Raw genomic sequence first — 12,483 nt, forward strand, 5'->3', positions numbered from 1 at the left:
CATTTAGACTGTGTGGTGCACCCTGGAGGAGTGAGCCTCGCCCTTTCATGGTATCATCTCCATTCTGGTGTTTCATTGAAGCATTATTCCATCAAGCCATCAGCTTTTAGGTAGTTTAGTATATAATAGGACCATTAATTCAATAGTTACATGTCTACTACTATATTTCCTTTGCTAAAAAGTATATTCCTTAGTTAGATGCAAAGTTATACAAGTTTGCATGTCAATAGATCAAACACTCTGTATACCCCAGATAGTGGTACTGGCTGAAGCCCTATAGGCAAGAATACAAATTCATATGAGAAATAGTGTTGAGACATGATGAATTGCTGACTCTTTTAGGATGGAAGGGGTCCAGTGTAATTAACTTTCCACCAAGCATGATGCTGTATCAGCAACTCAGCTTTGGTCTCTGTTGCTGGCAGGTTGGACATTTGACAGTGGTTAGTAGGAAGATCTTGGTGGGAGAGAGGCCATGTTGTTGAACCTAGAATTAACCTCTATCCCCGCCACCATGGCTACTTTATTCGTGCACCCATTAGGCTACCATCAGCATTAAGCCATTTCGTCTATCTGATTCTTCAGTGCCTCTACCATGGTGGTCATTAACATGCAATATGTAATCTTTGTAATCCATGTCCACCCTCTAGGTCCATCCACATATCTCTTCCCTTGACCTATTTCTTCCCTGTTTTTCAATCTTTCTCCTTTCAAACTTCTGACCAAGCAACAAAACTATTTATCACTGACCATGAGTCTTATATGCTCTTATCTCAGGCTACTTCTCTTTCCACAAAAAGTAGATGACCAGGTGTACCACCAAAGGTCTTCCCATAGGGAGAATGTCACCTTTGTCTTTTTTTTTTTTTTTTTATTTCGGCATATTATGGGGGAACAGATTTTAAGGTTTCAATAAATGCCCTCCCCCCCCACAAGTCTGAGTTTCCAGTATGACCATCCCCCAGATGGTGCACATCTCACTCCTTATGTATATATATACCCACCCCCTCCCTCCTCCCACCTGCCCACACCTTTGTCTTTTGATGCATTCTTGAATGGGGATATAATATAGCAGTGGCCCATTTTTGGCTTCACCACATACCAAGCTGACCCATCTGTGTGCCAAGAATAGGCTTTTCCTTTTCCATGAGTTGATCATAAGGGAACTTCTCTGTTTGCCCTCTGAACTTTGTCCTTGCAAACAACTGTTAAGTATAGGTGAGGGAGAGAGGACAGTGCCCCAGAGGTAGATGGCACAGGTCTGAGCCACCTACTCATGCATCTTGCTTGTGCCCTCTGGCCTACTCAGGACCAGTCCTAGATATATCACTTCCATCTCACTACAGACTTCTGCTGGGCTCACATGACCTTATGACTTAGTGGATATGACAGAACACACCTGATGAATGGACATTTCTGGCTGCATAGTCATTGGATGCTTCAAGATCAGGGGCTCTGTCTCTATCAAAGCCCAGTAGCACATCAAGAACTAGTTTTTGAATAGTCTCTGTTGCAGATTAATGGCATTGGTCCAAAACCCTACAGTTCACATGGTAACTCTCTTACTAGGCCTTGTTATAAACCTTGTTATAAACAAAAATTTCTTTTCCTGCCACAGATACCTCCGATAGCATAAGTCTACCAGGTGGTATGGCCCAAGTCTCAGGACTTCTTGTTCTGTAGCCTGAGACTTCCTTATTGCTTTTTCATCCTCTGGACTCTGCTCAAAGATGGAGCTTTCCATGTCACTTGGCAAGTTGTTCAGGGTAGTATTTCCAAGTGTGGACTATACTGACTCCAGAACCCCAAAAGCCCACTAGCTATTGTGCTTCCTTTTAGTGGTAGAATATCCGGCATGTCCTTGACCACTAAACTTCTAAAATTTTCACTGATGTGGAGAGTACCTGAATCTTCTTAGGATTTGTCTTTTATCCTCTGGAGTACATATTCCCCCAACATTCTTGCCATTTCTTAATCATCTGATCTAATTACCATGATGTAGTAATTACCTGCTGCTGTATTACAAATTACCCCCTAAATTCAGCAGCTTAAAACAGTAAACATTTACTATCTCTCACACTGTAGATCAGGAATTTAGGAGTGTCTTAGCTGGGTGCTTCTGGCTTAAAGTCTCTCATGAGGTTATAGTCAAGATGCTACCCTGGGCTACAGTCATCTGAAGGTGTGACAGGCTAGAGGGTCTACTTCCAAGATGAGTCACTCAAATGGCATTCGGCAAGAAGCCTCAGTTCCTTCCCACATGAATCTCTCCATTTGAAGACCTATCTGTTAGAGATATCTGTGGTGGGAAAAGACATTTTTGTGAAGTTTATAACAAGTCCTCATAAGAGAATCACCATGTGGACTGTAATGTCCTCATCACAAGGTACTTGATTTCTCTAAAGCATCTAATTCAAGAGAGAGCAAGGGAAGCAATGAAGTTGCAATGTCTTAGAAGTCACATATCATCACTTCTGCAATATTTTATTTGTTAGAAGCAAGTCATTAAGCCCAGCACACCATCAATGGGAGGGGAATTAAGCTCCACTTCTCGAAGGAAGAAGTATCGGAAATTTGTGGGCATACTTAAAAACCACCACATAGGATATCATCAAATATAGTGAATCATTCTGCTGATGTATGGAGTAACCAGATAGTTCAGGTCCCTTAGGGTTATGACAGAGGCCAAAAGAATTAGCCCTGGTCCAGGCTGTCAATGCCTCTGTAATTCAAATGCTTTTGTTCCTCTTTCTTTCTTTTTTTTTTTTTTATTTCGACATATTATGGGGGTACAGATTTTAAGGTTTCAATAAATGCCCTTTCCCCCCCCCTCCTCCCACAAGTCTGAGTTTCCAGCATAACCATCCCCCAGATGGTGCACATCTCACTCATTATGTATGTATATACCTGCCCCCCTCCCCTCTCCCACCTTCCCAATACCCTATTACTGTAGTTCCCATGTGTCCACTTAGGTGCTGCTCAGTTAATACCAGTTTGCTGGTGAGTATATGTGGTGCTTGTTTTTCCATTCTTGGGATACTTCACTTAGTAGTATGGGTTCCAGCTCTAACCAGGAAAATATAAGATGTGCTATATCACTGTTGTTTCTTAGAGCTGAATAGTACTCCATGGTATACATAGACCACATTTTATTAATCCATTCTTGGATTGATGGGCACTTGGGCTATTTCCACAGCCTTGCAATTATGAATTGTGCTGCTATAAACATTCGAGTGCAGGTGTCTTTTTTGTAGAGTGTCATTGGATCTTTTGGGTAGATGCCCAGTAATGGAATTGCTGGATCAAATGGTAGATTCACTCCTACACTGCTGGTGGGACTGCAAACTAGTTCAACCTCTGTGGAAAGCAATATGGAGATAACCTAAAGCGATACAAGTGTTCCTCTTTCTTGATAGGAATGGAAATGAATGCATTTGCCAATCAATGCAAGGTACCTGAAGCCATGTTAAGCAATCTGTTCTAGTGAAAATAGAGGGAATGCAGTTGGGGCAACTATTTGGTTGAGTTTAGTATTTCCCAGGATCAGAATGGTTTTTGTAGGGGCCAGGCAGGTGAATTAAAGGAGGGTGAACAATGGCCATCCCCTGCATCCTTTAGGTCATAGAGAGTAGCACTAATCTCTGTTGGTCTTCCCAGGATGTGGTGTCACTTTTTTATTTTCTGTCTTAGTGAAAAAGCAGATTTGTTTCAGATATTTCTCTTGGTCTCCCGTACTAATATAGCTTTTACCCCACAATGCAAGGAATCAATGCAGAGGTTCTGCCAATTACCAAGTATATCCATTCCAATTACATGTCGGGGGACGGGAGAAATGACCCTTTCCTACTTTCCTTTTCTCCAGAGCACTTATCATCATCTACCCTAACATATTATACTACTCATTTTTGTATTATCTGTTTCCTTAATGAATATAATCTCTATAAGGGTAGGGAGGTCTTGTTTTCAAAACTGATTTATTCCCAATGACTACAAATTGCCTAATATCATAGCCACTTTTTCAGTTTCAGCACATAGGAGGTACTCAGTAAATATTTGTTGAGTGAAAGAAGGAATAGTGCCTGGCTCTCAATATAAGTTAGTTATTATTATTGTTACAATTGCCCCTAAGATTTTTTCCACCTCTTCCAGCAAATGGGAATCCAAGTGTGAATCATTTATTCTGGAGCAGATTAGGGAAAGGTTTCCGTAAGTGGTTCACAGATGAACACTGGCACTTCAAGTCTCCATGGTACAGCATGTATGTTAGTGGTGGTCTGAGAGGTCTGAAGGCAGACTGCGAGGGACACCACTTTAAGGTTCTTAGTACCTTTTATATCTTTTTCCTCCCCAATGTGGATTGAAGTACATACATTTAATCTCTTACATTTCTTTGTGATAATTATGGGTATTTTGGGATCAAACATACTCACACATGCACACACCTACACCTCCCAAAGACACACATTAATTCTCAAAGACACTACAGTTTAAATCATAAGTTGCAACTAGTTTGGCCTCCTAGAATTGAATTTCTTATTTGTAAAACATTTGAATTAGTCAAAAACTATCTAAATACTTTCAGGCTTCTCTTGAAAAATGGGAAGATCTGGCTATTGCCATTTTTACTGGTTTCTAGAAGTGGATGCTCATTTTAGGTGGAGCATGTGCTTTCTATTTTATCACAGTCCTCACCACTCCTTATTATCTCCTCCACACTAAGGCTAAGTGCATGAGTGAGACTACTTTTCTTAGAGTCAGGAAGAAAGTGATATCATTTGCATTAATACAGGGTGTCCCGAAAATCTCCATACAAAGGAAACATTTTGTAAAGTATTGTAATGAATATTTTGTAAATAAAGGGATATTTAGCTACAATTTCCCATCTTCCCTATGTACTTTTGGGACACCCTGTATATCCAAGTCCTTTATAAAATTGAAAGAAATACAATATAGACAAAGGGGAGCATACATTTCAAGGAAAATAGAAAGTGTTTTGAGGAGGTAGAGGGGAACAAAGACCATTTCTAAGCATTTAATATATAAATATGCAAATGAAGTATGCCTGGGTCCATAGAGTGCAATTCAGGATGTCAAGACCCTGAGTTTGCAATCTTTGCTCTAATCCAATAAAGAGAAATAAATAGTATATTCTACCTACCTCATAATTTGCATGGTACTTCTTTCCCTAAAATAAATCTGTAATTTCCATTAGTATGCAAAGTATTTTAGTTTCATTTCTTCATATTGACTTCTCCCCAACACACATACAAGCCCACTCCACCTCCCAAAATTTGCTCTTCAGGAATAGAAATACAGAAGGATTTATTGCTAGTTTATATGTTTTATATCTGTTGCTGCCTCATTTATAAAAAGAAAAGTTCTGCAATTCTAGCTCAGGAAAGACTTAATTAAAATCTTAGCTAAAGACCCTCATTCTCTTCAATTTCAATATGAAAGAAGGAAAGAGGGCTATTTATTCTTCCAATTGCTTTCAGTTGATGGTTTTAGGATGTGATAACTTAATGATAACAGTAAAAGTAAAATTTTATATTGGCAATTTGGATTCTAGAATGCTCTTAGCTAGTAAATATACATAATGATCAGAAAAATGTAACATCGAGTACAAGATTATTTTTTAAAAGGCCAAACATAAGTTCATCACAATCCAGGCATTTAGCTTAAATGATAGTTAGGGTTTTGGTACATATTTGTCAGACTCTCAGATGTTCTTTTTATTTATTTATTTTTTATTTCGGCATATGATGGGGGTACAGATTTTAAGGTTTCAATAAATGCCCTTTCCCCCCTCCCCCCACAAGTCTGAGTCTCCAGCATGACCATCCCCCAGACGGTGCACATCTCACTCTTTATGTATGTATATACCTACCCCTCACCCCCCTGCCCAATACCCTATTACTGTAGTACCTATGTGTCCACTTAGGTGCTGCTCAGTTAATACCAGTTTGCTGGTGAGTGTCAGGTGTTCTTATGTTCATCCGAATATGGCTTTCTCCCTCCACCACCTTTTCCATCTTCATTCAAGACAGTTATAAAAATAAGGCAGTTATTGAGCCCAGTATTCACTGATAACCAAGCAGGAAGCTTTTGGGTGTGAACCAGACTGGGGATGAATCATTGGAAGCCAAATGTTTGTATGGAAAACTCCCCCAAAATGGCACAAAAGCAAATATTTATAAATGTATGAAAAAAGCATTGTGGAACTCTTGGGAGGAGGGGTTAAAATGTTGCCACCCATTCCTATTACTCCATTCTGATGAAACATTGCTTTGCTATGGAGTGTGACCCAGGCTCTAAGCCTTCAGAAATGGGGTTGTTATAATTGGTAGAACTGAATCTGACTCACAGTACTTCTTATTTTGAAATATTACTCTATTTTGATTATCTCAACCTATCTCTATTTTGAATGTATCGAAAATTCATGTGCTACTTGTGAAAATTTTAAGTTTTCTGTAGATATTTCTCTCAATTGCAATCTGCACAGAGGACACAAGAAAAGAGTGATTAAGAAAGCTGGAGCCGCGGGTGGGGAAGATGTCAGAGTCTGATCTCACAGGTGCCTGGCGGATGTGGTCGTGAAGATAGGTACTGGTCTGGGAATAGGAATTGTTTTCTCACTTACCTTCTTTCAAAGAAGAATGTGGCCATTAGCCTTTGGTTCTGGGATGGGATTGGGAATGGCTTACTCCAACTGTCAGCATGATTTCCAGGCTCCATATCTTCTACATGGAAAATATGTCAAAGAGCAGGAGCAGTGACTTCCACCTGAGAACATCCCAGTGGGAGGAAAAGAGAAATCATGTTGATTCCTCAGGAATACTGAAGTGCCCTGGAGCAAGCTGACATTCTTCTGTAACAATGTTATCAGTAATGCTTTAAACTCCAGTACACTATGTATTTGAAACCAAGTCTGTTTCTTGTTTTGTATTTTCTCTCTGGAAATTGTAAGGAAGTGGTCTTAAGAGAAATAAATTAAAAATAGGAAAAAAAGAAAAGAGTGATTGAAAATAGAAATTTGTTTCTTGATGAGCAAAGGTTTACCTCAAGTAGCATAGGCATGTATTTATATCCTAGAATAGGCAACCAGGATGTTGCCTATTGTATTAAATGGCTTTCTTTATCCCTCAAGTAAACAACAACAAAAGGGCTGTTGTTTTAATTCTAACAGATACTTTTGGCACCTACAAGGTTCTTGCTTAGACCTAGGCCTCCATTTGAAACCCCAGAGTCCGTGACACAGACTGATCTGAGGCCCGTGGTAAGTCAGCTCTTGTTAGAAGCTGCCTCCAATTAGGAGGTGATGGTGGTGGTGGTGGAAGTTTAGTGTTTTTCCATCTGATTCCCATTTTAAAAGGTACCAGAGGCTCAGGAGGTGGTCAAACCAAGAGGTGAGCCCACCTGCTAAACTGAACTCTCTACCTTTTTTCTGTGATTTCTACCGGGGATCTTGAGTTTGCCGGCATATTTTAAAAGGGACATTAAGCCATCTAGGTGTCTATGCTTGAGCTAATATCATTGAACTAAGAAACAGCACTCTCAGAATTTTATCTCATATCCAAAAAACCAATGGAACCACTTAGAACAGTGGCTATAAGAGACATGAAGAAGGAGGTTAGTGTCAAGGAGAGAGAACATCATCTTGGAACTCCATATTTGGAGCTGGTGTTACCTATTTCTATAGCAAAAACATGCTGACCAGATGAGCCTACGTGGACCATGGTCCTGCTTCCTTCAGTCAAGATAATTAGAAAATACCTTCTCTAGATCAGCAGTCCCAACCTTTTTGGCAACAGGGACTGTTTACATGGAAGACAATTTTTTCAAGGACGGGAGTGGGAGGGATATGGGGGAGAGATGGTTTCGGGATGATTCAAGAACATTACATTACTTTATTTCTATTATTATTACATTGTAATATATAATGCAATGATTATACAACTCACCATAGGTTGGGGACCCCTGCTCTAGATAACTGAATTTCCCAGATTTCTGGAGCTTCCCCTAGTAAGTACCAAAATGCTAAAAAAATAAACAAACAACCATAGAAAATGGAAGAACCTCTATGGGGAGAGAGTAGGTAAGTGGAAGCTTTAACTTCTCTCTTTGTGCTCTTCTGTAAAGAATGAATTTTTAAATAACTAATTTATGTTACTTTTATTATTTTAAAAACTTACTTGAAACCATTTCTATATAAATAAGTAGGTTACATACGTTTGCCTTCTCAAAAGAGCCAAATTGAGCTTTCCTTTGATGATTCATTATCATCATAAACCTCAATTCCTCCCTGTGGCACAAGGCAATAACACCCTCAAGCAGTCCTGGGAGGCAGTGAATGGTTTATTTCTATACTAACTCTCCTCAGACTTTTGCTTCTCATAAATTTTCTGCTGTCGGCTGTGCTGTGAGATTGTTAGCTGTCATGTCACACTGACAGAATTTGGCCTATCTTTAGCAGCCTCCCCTAAGAATTTTCGTTTTATTTTTTTAATCATGCCAACCCCAATTAGCATGAGATATATAATTTTTTAATCATGAAGAATTTGTGGTTTTAACTTACTGCTTCTAATGAGCTGGTTGCCTGGTAAGTCATATAAACTTGTTAGAAGTTTACATAAAATGAAATGGGCATAGAGTGAAGGGTGAATATCCAAGGGTCACTCTTCTGAACATAGAGCTTTTGCGCATTTATCTGGAGGTTTCAGTCTTATCCTTTCTGTCTGGATCTCAGCTATGTTTTAGATACTAGATGTCACTGGATAAAACTTATAGATACATGAAATGATGTTCTGCTGTCATTTAATAAAACGACTTGCATTGTTTCTTTCCTCCTTTGTGAAACTGCTTAATGGCAGTCCAGGTAGGCATATAGGATACTGAATTAGAGTTATTCACATTCTCCAGGCTAATTGAGATGGCAGTCCTGGACATGTTGCCAGTTCTAGAATAATATTTTAAATAAGAAGTCATTGCCAGGATTTGGATAGCCAAGGATTCATTTAGAGTAAATGTTCTCTGGCTTTTATGATCTCAATATGCTTGAATATGTATCAAATTTACTGAATCCACATTAAAAAAACATGCATGTAGGCTCTAGTCTACTGGGTAGATCAGGCAAGACTCAGCTGACTCACAGATACATGGAAATAGATCAAACAAGTAGCATGTGTTTGAAGAGAACACTTCAGTTAGACAGGGAGTGGAGCTTTTCTGACAATCCTTGTGAATGTGAGTGAGAGCGTGGGTCTGTGTGGGCGAGGGTGTGGGTGGATACATCTGTGGGTGTCAGAAAGAGACAGCCAGAAATAGATGGCTGCAGTTCCGTCGCTAGTAAAATGACTATAATAGTAAAATAAATTTAAAGGCATAGAGCTTTGTGGAGCCCTTTAAAATAGTTTTAGACAAACAATGTCTACAGACAGGCTTATTTAAAATACCAATTGCTTCCCACAAAGAATTTAAATTACCCCTCCGTACACAATACCAGGCAATTTTCATTTACCACTTACTTAAAATTTGGTAATTATCACAAACGAAACCCTATCCCACATTCTTGGTATTCAAAACTTCTTAAAAATGGGAAAATTGAGATAAATTGGCTATATTTCTTATCTAGAAAATGACCTTCAGCTGTTCATAAACCAAGAAATGACATCAAATAACTTGGCAAGGAAAAATGAGCTAAAATGGGTCATAGAAGAAGGAGAAGGGTAATCAACAGTGATAACAGGATGATTCCTGACATTCTTATCTGTATGCAATAATTGGGCAATACAAAAATGTAAAAAGAGGGGATTGGCTATACAATTGCTTGCCTGGTTTCACCTGGGAGAATAATGTTGTGGTGAGCTGGAGTCTATGCATAGAAACTCCATTTACAAGAAATTCCCAGATGCTCATTGTTTTTGGCAATGCGACGATTGTTATTCCTAGGCCCTGGCAAATCTGAATTTATGGGCAAGTTGAGAATCCCCAGAGCTACACAGAATATCACTTGAAACCAAAGCAAATCATCTCAGAATGAAAGAGGTGATAGATCAGTATGCACAGGCAGGACTGCTCAATATGCAACACACATTTTTGAGCACCTCTAACGTATCTCCCTGTCGCACTTGCTTCTAGAACTACAGCCCTGCACCTGCCCTCAAGGAACTCAACCCTTGAATTAAACAGTTAAGGCAGCTCACTAACACTGTGCCAGGTGCAATGACACAGGTGTCAATGGAGGAAGCAATTATTAATTTTCCATTCAGCATCCATGATTTTTTTTTCAAAGCAGAAATACCTTTTCCTAATTAGAAAAATAATACATGCTCTTTATAAAAAATTCAGATATGATAGAAGAGTATCATTGGCTCATGTAAGGAAAATTCATTTAAAGCCATTAGACACCACGGGAGAAAAGGATCTGTGCTTTTTTACATATGCCCTTTTGACAACTAACTTCTCCACTCCTTGCCATGCATCGGTTTTTCTTATTAACTGGTGGAGAATAAGTGATACAATGTACTCACCAAGTGGGCCAAGAGACCAGACCCATTACCCTTTATGGCTATGCACTTATTATAGTTCTCACATCCTATGAGCCTAATATAAGCCTATTGCATAAGCTACTTTGGGCTTGGAAAACTCCAAAATGACTTCATCTGCTTCTCATGCGTTAGTGGGATCACTCCTGCACTCTTAAGATAGGAGTCCTATATTCTAAAGTCCTGATTCTTTACCCCTTTTTTTGTCAGAGCTAAGAAGTCAAAACCCACTTAACCATTCTGAGGATGATTCACGGTAGCTGCGAGCCTTCTCTGGGTTTGGAGCTCTTGATGTGGAGGATGAACAAGACACAGAGGATGTGAGAGCCTGTGTTAGTCAGGGCAGGGCAGGCTTATGTTGCAGTTGCCCAGTTAATCTGCAACCCCAGTGGCTCGACACACAAGAATGGTTTATTTCTTGCTCACACTACATGTCACAGATGGGGAGAGGGCCTTGCTCAAGTACTCAGGTTGATAGAGGCTCTGCTACCGTGTGGCTGCACCAGCTCCCTGCCCCCAGGCCCTCATTTGTTATCATTAATTCCAATTTGTGATGGCTAAAAATAGCAGCATGCCTGGATTTGTCAGGGTAGTACAATTTCTGTAACAATTAGTTATTTCTGGTTTTTAGAATTATGGATAATTTTTTTTCTTTTATCTGAATTTTATAGTTTTTTTATAATCTCAGTGGTTTAAGATAATAGAATTTATTAATTGTACATGTCACAGTTCAGTATGGTATTTTCTCTCATTTATTTTTTATTTGTATGTATTCCCAGGTTCAGGTACAATTTAGCTACATTGATATATTGCATCAAGGTGACATCAGGTGACATCAGGACCTTCATGGCATACATTCATCACTGGAGCAACACATTGTACCCACCAAGCAAGCTCTCATCATACACCCCCTTCCACCACCCACCGCCTCCAAGTCTCCATTGTGCATTGTTCAGTGTGAGTATCTGATGAACAGCCTTGTATGAGGTGATTCAGGGACCTGGGCTCCTAATTCTTGAGACTCTGCCATCCCCCAGGTCTTCAGAGTCTTCTGCTGGTCCCTCTGTATCAGGCAGATCGACACAGGAAGAGAAGGATCTGAGCTAGGCTTGGAAACAGCCCATGTCATTTCCACCCACATTCTGTTGTCCAGAAGTCATGATCACGCTTAACCTCAAGGGAGCCTGGGAAATGTAGTCTCTCTGTGTGTGTTGGAGGAAAAGTGATAGGTTTGGTGACAGTCTCTGCCACCATACCCCTCACATGACCAAAATAAAAAGCAAAAACAAGAAAGAGAAGAGAGAGGGAAGAGGAACTAAGAAATCTGACTAGAGATGGATGTGTTTGGGGAAAAGGACACTATTTCTACTCCGTTTGCTTCATTTATACTTATATGTTGTTTTTACACAAGTTCATTTTATTTTCTTTTAAAACCAATTTTTAAAAATGTTAATACCCAGCTTTGTTGAGAGTAACACTTAGCTCGTTGGAATATAAGCTGATATAACCCAACTGAAGGGAAATTTGTCTGTATAAATCAAAAACCTTATAAGAAGTACAGTCAACAATTTGACTTCCAGAATTTTATCCTGGGGAAATATGCAGGTCATATAAACAGATTATATACATATTTATCACAGCATTGCTTATAATGGTGAAACACTTTCATGATATAAGTGTCCAGCAAGTAGAAGTAAAATAATAATGACACTTCTAATATAATAACACGTGGCCATGAGTGATGCCCAAGAAGTCTATTTAGTGACATTGAATGATATTTCTTGTACATTAAATGAAAATATCAGCTTATAAATCTCTATGTCTGGAATATTCCTATTTTTCTTTTTCAAAAAATGATTTTATATGTATATATAAATATATGTGTACATGATTTTTATCCAATTATTTTTCTCTGGGCATTCTAATGCATGGTGAATTT

At 39.1% G+C, this 12,483-nt stretch overlaps 1 pseudogene; it reads left to right on the forward strand.

The window, feature by feature from the left end:
* The first annotated feature begins 6,576 nt into the window (after window positions 1-6,576).
* Window positions 6,577-7,013, forward strand: LOC142872298 (MICOS complex subunit MIC10 pseudogene; annotated as a pseudogene).
* Window positions 7,014-12,483: the final 5,470 nt, after the last annotated feature.

The sequence above is a fragment of the Microcebus murinus genome, chromosome 8 (genome assembly GCF_040939455.1).
Source record: "Microcebus murinus isolate Inina chromosome 8, M.murinus_Inina_mat1.0, whole genome shotgun sequence".
In the NCBI taxonomy this organism is placed as follows: Eukaryota; Metazoa; Chordata; class Mammalia; order Primates; family Cheirogaleidae; genus Microcebus; species Microcebus murinus.